The sequence below is a fragment of the Nicotiana tomentosiformis genome, chromosome 10 (assembly GCF_000390325.3).
Source record: "Nicotiana tomentosiformis chromosome 10, ASM39032v3, whole genome shotgun sequence".
NCBI lineage: Eukaryota > Viridiplantae > Streptophyta > Magnoliopsida > Solanales > Solanaceae > Nicotiana > Nicotiana tomentosiformis.
The window spans coordinates 76,470,583-76,480,389 of record NC_090821.1 but is presented as its reverse complement, the minus strand read 5'-3'; the positions used below and the strand labels follow the sequence as shown (position 1 = coordinate 76,480,389).

General features: G+C 38.1%; 1 long non-coding RNA gene across 1 annotated transcript; it reads right to left on the bottom strand.

Annotated features, from left to right (window-relative positions):
• Window positions 1–2,886: 2,886 nt before the first annotated feature.
• Window positions 2,887–7,766, bottom strand: LOC138900614 (uncharacterized). The gene is made up of 2 exons (XR_011411731.1): window positions 7,578–7,766; window positions 2,887–3,137 (listed from the first exon to the last, which is right to left on the bottom strand). It is a non-coding gene; the product is annotated as an uncharacterized lncRNA (long non-coding RNA).
• Window positions 7,767–9,807: the final 2,041 nt, after the last annotated feature.

Sequence of the window (9,807 nt, the reverse complement as noted above, 5' to 3'; positions counted from 1 at the left end):
GCGAACATGAAATCCGCTGGGGCCGGCTCCGCTGTAGGCACCTCGCCCTGCTCCTCAATAATAGGATCCTCCACTGGATCCACTGGTGGAATAACAGGAGCAACTCTAGGACGCTCTCGTCCTCTAGAACGAGCTGGAGCCCTCCCTCGGCCTCTACCTCGACCTCTATCAACAGAAGGAGCATTTCCTCCACAGTCGGGTACATCTGCCGCACGCGTTCTCACAATCTTTGAGAGAATAAGAGAAATATATTTATCACAACATCAACTGCATGATAGGAGATGAAGAAAGAGTAGTTTCCTAATACCCTATAGCCTCTCGAATATAAGCACGGATATCTCTGCACCGATACGCAAGACTCTATTGGGCATGCTCATGACTTGTGAGACCTACGTGAACCTAATGCTCTGATACTAAGTTGTCATGACCCAAATTTCCCTATAGGCCGTGATGGGATCCAACGTTGCCGCTAGGCAAGACAACGGTGAACTAGACATGTATTTGTTTTTTTTTTAATAATTTCAAAGTAGTTGATTTTTATTTATTAAGTAGATGAGCAGTGGAAAATTATGGTAAAGTAAAGCGTAAACTAATGAAAGAGAAAATACAGTGAAATAAATACTCAAAACCATAAGGTGTCTACTAGAATGTTCCCAAAACCCGGTGTCACAAGTGTATGAGCAACTAGTAGAATATACAAAACACCTATGCTACTGTCTGAAATAAGATATATAGAAAGTAAATACTAAAGAGAGACTGCGGGTGCTACAGAACGGACTCAGAGAGCAGCTCACCACTGTGTCTCGGGGTAACGGGGGTGCGCGCTTGAATGACTGCCAGATGCACTGCCTCAGATCCTGCATTATTAGTGCAGAAAGTGTAGCGTGAGTACATAAACAACATGTATCCAGTAAGTATCAGTCTAACCTCGAAAAAGCAGTGACGAGGGGTCGACATCGACACTTACTATGAGCCAATAAATAAAATACGAAAAGTCTAAATAGGCATGGAATACATCAGTAATAATAATAACACAATAACAAAGAGTAAATGGGTGATTCTTTTAACTAAAAGTTAATTTAAAATCTCTACTGACACATACTAACTTCAACAATCATGGGCCATCAAGTAAATTATAATTTCTCAAGTCATAAAAATAATATCAAGTGTAATCGGACTCCGAGCATTATCACGCATGATTTATGTCGAGATCATACGACCCGATCCAGAATAATGTGTACACTGTCGAGGGTCGACCGACACGAACCATAGATGCATCTATTATACTGCTGAGGCGTTCGGCCTGCTCCACAAGAAGAGAGAATACTCTACAAACATTCGATTTAACGGTTATCACAAGACTAATACACACAAGAGGCACAATTTCTATCAATGGTCAAGTAACTTGCCAAAGCTTAAAGTAAGTGAAGTCCGGTCTTTATGAATCCTTTATCAAATCTCACTATAATTTAAGCACTTAAATTAACAAGTAGAGTGTAAACAATACAAGTAATTTCATGATGGGGTCCTAAAAATACCCGGACATAAGAATGCTTTGTAGCTACGCACGGACTCTCGTCACTTTGTGCGCACGTAGCACCCGCAATTAGAAGCAAATAGTAATTTGAAACACCTACTTAAATTAACAAGTAGAGTGTAAACAATACAAGTAATTTCATGATGGGGTCCTAAAAATACCCGGACATAAGAATGCTTTGTAGCTACGCACGGACTCTCGTCACTTTGTGCGCACGTAGCACCCGCAATTAGAAGCAAATAGTAATTTGAAACACCTATGGGGTAAATTCTCTCTTACAAGGTTAGGAAAGAGACTTACCTCGTTCCAAAGCTCACTTTTCGGCCCACAAATTCACTCTAAATCCTCAACTTGGTGCCAAACAATCCGAAGCTAGCCAAATATTATATAAATTAATCAATATACACTCACAAGTTCATAATTAAGCTAATATAGTAATTACCCAACCCAAATTGGAAGATTTCTAAAATTTACCCCCGGGCCCACGTGCCCGGATTCCGGAAATATTTGAAGATAAATATTACCCATAACCTCACAAACTCAAATATATAATTTCTACCCAATTCTAAAATCATTTTCATGGTTTAATCCCATTTTTATCAAAACCTAGATTTTCCAATAATCTCCTAAATTTTTCACAATTTCTATGTTAAAACCTACCCATAATGCGTGGTTTAAACTCATATTGTATAGATATTACTTACATCAAAGTGCTAGGTTAAAACCCCTCTTCAAAGAGCTCTAAATTCGACCAACAAGTACCAAGCTAGCACCTCTTTGACTTTTCAAATGTTGATATATAGGTCTTAACTCATCTCTCTCTTCATCTTTACATAGAACCCGACTATAGAACACCATAAAAACTATCCTTAAGCTCTCTAATAGGTTTTCAAAGAATACTAGCATCCTGGGTACGAAATCGAGAAGCGATAACATCAGAACGATCCCTACGATGTAAGTATCATTATACCGCCTCTCTTTTTTCTTTGTAGTTCGAATTTTGGGAGGTACTTCATAGTTAAGAAACGTCTAATTTCTGTATTTAATTGTTTAAATATCAAGGAAGGTTGATAAATTGGTTTCCTATTAGTTAGAACTCACGGGACGGTGATCGAAAGTTCTTATTCGCGATCGCGAAAAAGCCATCACGATCGCGAAGGCAAGCTGCCCAAGCCCAGGAAGAGGTCATCGCGAACGCGAAGGCTGACAGCCACGACCCGAAATTTTCCACCGACGGGATCGTGATGGCGCCTAACATTTCACTTGCTAGGCAAGCCACCGTTAGAGAATCATTAAACCAAATTCTTATTTTCATTCAGTAAATAACAATAATTAGCTAAGATGAAATATAATAAGTGTGAAATAATATAAAAACTGTATCAATTACTATCACCCGAATCTGGAGTCACAATTTACGAGCATTCTAGAATTTACTACAAGTAATATTCTGAAAGAAATACAACTGTCTGAATGAAAGAAATAGTAGAACAGAAAAGATAGACGGGGACTTGAAGGTCTGTGAACGCCGACAGATCTACCTTGAGTCTTCGGACATCGAACTAATAGCAAAATCTCGATCAACCCGAGCCGGTATCAAAATCTGCACAGAAAGTGCAGAGTGCAGTATCAGTACAACCGACCCCATGTATTGGTAAGTGTCGAGCCTAACCTCGACGAAGTAGTGACGAGGCTAAGGCAAGCCACCTACAAATCAACCTGTACAATTTAACAGTGTATATACAAATAACAGAAATGAAGAACTAAACAAGAAATGTCGGGAGGGAAAACATACTGAGGGGAATACAAGATAAAGAACTACAACCGAATGATCGCCGGAGCAGTCAATATACCATGAATCAACAGGAATAGTGAATACAGTAAGGAAAAATGCACGACATCACCCTTCGTGCTTTTACTCTCAATCTCACCATAAAATTAATAGAAACAGCACAGCATCACCCTTCGTGCATTAACTCTCATATCATGGTACGGCTTCACCCTTCGTGCATTAACACTCACAATATGGCACGACATCACCCTTCGTGCATTAACACTCAAAATATGGCACGGCATCACCCTTCGTGCATTAACACTCACAATATGGCACGGCATCACCCTTCGTGCATTAACACTCTCCCTTACTATTATGCAATGCATAAATAACAACAGGGAGATAGAATAACAAGTACAAATCTTACTTCAACATTTGGTTCCATAATATCAATCTTAACTTTGAAATAAAAACTCAATTATCACCAGAAAATCAGTAAACATGATAAGAACGATAAATTAAACAATACTAGTATAACACGTAGCAATTAGGCATAGGAATGAGACAATGTAAATTGGCGATGCATAAGTACTCGTCACCTCACATATACGCCACTCACATAAATTTTACTTAGCAAGTAATCTAAGGTTCCTAATTCCCTCAAGTCAGAGTTAGACACAACACGTACCTCGCTCCGAAGGCCACTTAATTCTCAATCACAACTTTTCATTTGGAATTCACCTCCAAACTACTCGTATCTATTCAAAAATGACTCAATAATATAAAATATTGCTAAAGAAATCAATTATATTACATAAATTAAATTTTCCAAATTTTCCTCCAAAAAGTCAAAAAATCGACCCCGAGCCCGCTTGGTCAAAACCCGAGGTTCAGACCAAAATCCATTTACCCATTCATCCCCGAGCCCGAATATATAATTGGTTTTTACCAAATTCCCGAAATCCCTAGTTTCTACTCTAACCCTTAATTCTACTATGAAAACTCTAGATTTTAAGTTGAAAATTCAAGAAATGTAATGGGTAATTGAAAGAAAATGGTTTAGAATCACTTACCAACACTTTTGGCTAAATCCCGTGTTTGAATTCTGTTAAGTGCTGGGAGACAGTGTTCATCGCGTTCGCGAGAGCATTGTTGCATTCGCGAAGAGTATAGGCTGCCAAGCCTTCGTGTTCGCGAGGCACTGCTCGTGTTCGAGTAGGCTACCCTTCCCTGGTCTTCGCGTTCACGAGACAGTGTTGGCTGACTCCCCCTCCCTAGTGCCTAACACTACGCGTTTGCGATGGGCTTGTCGCGTTCGCGAAGGGTAACACACCCATCGATTCGCGTTCGCGACCAAGCCTTCGCGTTTGTGAAGAAGAAATCCCTGCCTCATCAGTTTACTCTTCGCGTTCGCGAGAGGACCTTCGCGAACGCGAAGAAGGACATGGCAGAACCCAGACTTTGCAGAAAAAACCAGATTTCCAAAGTCCAAAACATCCCGTGGCCTGTCCGAAACTCATTCGAGCCCTCGGGACTCCAAACCAACCATGCACACAAGTCTAAAAATATCATACGGACCTGTTCGCGCGATCAAATTGCCAAAATAACACCAAAAACTCTAAATTTAGTACCAAATCAAATGAAATTCTCAAGAACACTTTAAAGTTACTATTTTCTCAACCGAAGGTCCGAATCACGTCAAATCAACTTCGTTTTTCATCAAATTTCACACACAAGTCTTAAATATCATAATGAATATGTACCGGGCTTCGAAAATAAAATACGGATCCGGTACTAACAATGCCAAACATCAATCAATTCTTAAAAATAAATAATTTTTAGGGACCTCCGAATTCGATTCCGGACATACGTCCGGTCCCATAATTCAATACGGACCTACCGGGACCGTAAAAGCACAGATCCGGGCCCGTTTACCAAAAATATTGACTGAAATCAACTAAAATTAACTTTTAAGGTAAAAATTCTTATTTTCATTAGTTTTTAACATTAAAACTTTCCGGAAACATGCCCGGACTGCGCACGCAAATTGAGAAGGGTAAAAATGAGATTTTTAAGGCTTAAGAGCGCAGCTTCGATTTCTAAAACATAAGATGACCTTTTGGGTCATCACACTGACAAGACTGAGCTATGCGAACGTGGGGTCCAGCTCACGAACGCGAAGAGGAACGAGCTCACCTCTCCCCCAGGCCTTTCTCCCTATGCGAATGAGGGCCCCCTCACGCGAACACGAAGGCCACAAGTCCCAGACCTTCGCAAATGCGAGCAAGGGGTCGCGAACGAGGGCAAAAAATCTTAGCCTCTCACATTTTCTTCTCCGCAAACGCGACACAACCCTCACGATCGCAAAGAAGTAAACTAGAACCATCACACCAGATTTTTAGGACTTAGCTCCGGGCGGTCCGAAACTCACCTGAGCCACCCGGGACCCCATCCAAATGTACCGATAAGTTCATAACCATAATACGGACCTGCTCGAATGCTCGAAATACATAAAACAATATCAAAACTAAGAATCGCACCCCAAAATAGGGCTGTTCAAAACCGAACCGAAATTGTTAACCGAACCGAACCGATAGCTTATTGGCTTATTGGTATCGGATTATCAGGGTAATAGATGGTGAACGGATTGAGATTTTATAATTAACGGCTTAACGGTTTGGGGGCGGATTACTCAATTTTCTTATCGGGTAAACCGTTAATCCGTTAAAATTTTTTATATTTATATTTTTACCCCTATGTATATAAAGTACTACTGAGAAGTCGCCAGTCACCAGAGCTTAGAAAATCTTTCAGCAGTTCTGCAACGTAACTTAGATGCCTTCTGCAACGAAAATGTCATCTAAGTTACTTAGTTCTACTTAGATGCCTTAGAAGTTACGTTCCAACAGATTCAGACTATGTACTTGCAGCAGATTCAGACTATGTTGCCTTAGATGGCATTTGGGCTAAGTAACTTAGATGTCTTTGTAATAACCAAATTAAAAATAAGTGGAAACTAATAAGAAGTTAGAAGTGCATCTGTATTCTGTGCAGTAGTGATATAATTATTATTTTTATATCAGAATTTTACCAGCTATATAATACAATTGTTTAATCAATATTTTCCAGAAAATATGCATGAAAATCGAGACAGTGCAAGCACAATTCCAAGATAGAACCAAAGAAGACATCAACACAACATCTCAAGATAGAACTAGAGAAAGAGATCTATGATAATGGCCAGAACTGGAAGTAATTTGTAGATCTCAGATGGTATTGATTTGAAACCGTTTGGTATTGATCGAATGATTGTTCAAAAAATTTCTATTTGACTCAGCCGATAAACCGCCCGATAATCGTTAATCCGATACCAATCCACCCGTTGTCTTATTGGATGGCTAGCGGATTACTACATTTATAATCCGATAACCGATAAGCCGAACCGTTAAGCGTAATTATCCGCCCGATAAGCACCCCTACCCCAAAACCAAATTGAATCAAATTATGAACTTCAAGTTTTCAACTTGCTCCGAACACGCCGAATCATACTTAGACTACTCGGAATGACACCAAATTTTGCGTGCAAGTCTTAAATCACCATACGGAAATATTTCCAGGCTCGGAATCCCAAACGGAACTCGATAACACCAAAACCTACTCCAAACCAAACTTAAAGAACTTGAAAACCTTTGATGCGCCAACTTTCAATATTAAGCGCCGAGACGCTCCCGGGTCATCCAAAACTCGATCCGAACATACGCCCAAGTCCAAAATCATCATACGAACCTATTGGGACCATCAAATCTCGGTTTCGAGGTTGTTTACTCAAAACGTTGACTCAAATCAAACTTAACCATTTTAAGCCACTATTATGGAACTAAGTGTTCCAATTTCAACCCGAACCCTTTCAAACCCGAACTAACCATCCTCGCAAGTCATAAAACCGTAAAAGCACATACGAGGAGTCTTAATAAGAGAAACAGGGATTTAAAAAGCAAAACGATCGATCGAATCGTTACATTCATATTTTTTTTGTATTTTGGTGCGTAACAAGTTATAGCCAATATATTTCCCCAATAATTTAATAATTACTGACTGTTTCCGGGGTTCGTATAGTCTATTTTTGTCTGCGGCAGAAATGGGTATAAAATTTGGGTGGTTTGTTGTATTTTCTTGTTCCTCATCCAATGTCATGTTGTCAAACAGTGTACAATCAAGATCCATAAAAGCAGAAGTTTGGTTTTGTGTGACAGTATCTCTGTAACTTACCTGTAGGTCTAGATGGCCTTTATCCTCTTCTTTTGGTTTATCCGTGCTGCGTGTGAGGAGATCTATTTCCTCATTTGTGAGCGGAGTGGTTTCCTTTTCCTTTGAGTTGATATGTGAGATTGACTGATTGGGTATTGTGATTGATTGGGCAGCTTCCGGCTATTCTCTCTACTGTTTTAGAGAGAAGGCAGAGAAAAAACGGTGAATTTATGACTGCTTATAATATTAGTTAAGTATAACTTACAATTATAAGTTGTTAATTACATGAAATATAAATCAAATATATATATATATATTATTATAAAAACACGAATGTTTCATGCTAAATATTGAACAACAAAAATATCCCTAAAATATTGATAGACTTTTACACCCTTAAAATTTAATTATTTCTTTAAAAGAGATTATTCCATATTGGATAAAAAGGTAATATTTAAAATTTACGGTGGATACTCACAAGGATTCAAATTCTTCTATTAAAGATAACTTCAAATAGGATTCGTATTATATACAAGGAGAAATAATTAATGTGAATAATAAAAAGTTTGTGTTATCGGCAATTGGACTTTCTTTAGAAATAGGGAGAACTTATTAAAGAATAAAAAGCAACAAATTCTATTACTACAGATTACGATCATATGTGAATTAGTAAGTACATTAATATATAAGATAAAACTATTCCAAACTCTTTTCCTTTCATATATAAAACCCTTAGTCGAATGAGCATCGTCGGGATTGGCATAGTTTTTTATACATTTTTTCCTAAAAAAGGTATGATTGATTTTTAAAGCATGCTAGGATGTCCGTTCATTTTAAATTCAACTATTATGTTCCTAATATCGTTGGTTTTCAACATTAAAAAGATTGTTGTAGTTTTACCAAGACAATTGATTTTTAATAATTTTTCCTTCTTGTATGTAATTTTAAATAAATTTAATTCCTTGTTCTTTCATATATAACTAAACTTTTTAATTTTTGCCTTTTCATATGAAGGTAATTGTCTAAAGATTTAAGTGCGAGGCACGTACATAGAGATTAGTTATTATAAAAGCACGAATAATAATGTTAATATACGAAAATATCCTTGACTCATTAATGTCTATTTCTACTGGCAAAGGCCATAATTGTCAATAGAATAAAGAGTTCTATTAAAATAGGAGTTATCCGAGTAAAACAAAAGATTTTAAGTAGTCCTTATCAAACTACACGTTATTTTTTCCCTAAAACATTAGGCTAGAAATTAAGGAGCTACTAAATTGTTTAATTTTATCATTACGAAGCACCTTAATCAATTACTTCTTTTTCCACTGAAAATAACGCCTAATAAAGCATGTACTTTCAAAGGAATTATGTCAGGACCCGGAATTCCCATCGTCGCAACCGTGATGGCGCCTAATATTTTTACTTGCTAGGCAAGCCAACATTAGAGAATCATTAAACCAAATCCTTATTTCCATTCAGTAAATAACACTAATTAGCTAAGATAAAATATAATAAGTGCGGAATAATATAAAGACTGTATCAATTACTACCACCCGGATCTGGAGTCACAATTTACGAGCATTCTAGAATTTACTACAAGTAATAGTCTGAAAGAAATACAACTGTATGAATGAAAGAAACAGTAGAACAGAAAAGATAGACGAGGACTTCAAGACCTGTGAACGCCGACAGATCTACCTTGAGTCTCCGGATAGCGGTCCAATAGCAAAATCTCGATCAACCCGAGCCGGTACCAAAATCTGCACAGAAAATGCAGAGTGCAGTATCAGTACAACCGACCCTATGTACTGGTAAGTGTCGAGCCTAACCTCGACGAAGTAGTGACGAGGCTAAGGCAAGGCACCTACAAATCAACTTGTATAGTTCAACAATGTATATACAAATAACAGTAATGAAGAATTAGACAAGATATATCGGGAGGGGGAAACATGCTGGGGTAATACGAGATAAAGAACTACAACAGAATGATAACTGGAACAACCAACATATTATGAATCAACAGGAGCACGAATACAGTAAAGGAAAAATGAACGGCATCACTCTTCGTGATTTTACTCTCAATCTCAACATAAAATCAATAGAAATGGCACGGCATCACCCTTCGTGCATTAACTCTTATAATATGGCACGGCATCACCCTTCATGCATTAACACTCACAATATGGCATGGCATCACCCTTCGTGCATTAAACTCACAATATGGCACGACATCACTCTTCGTGAATTA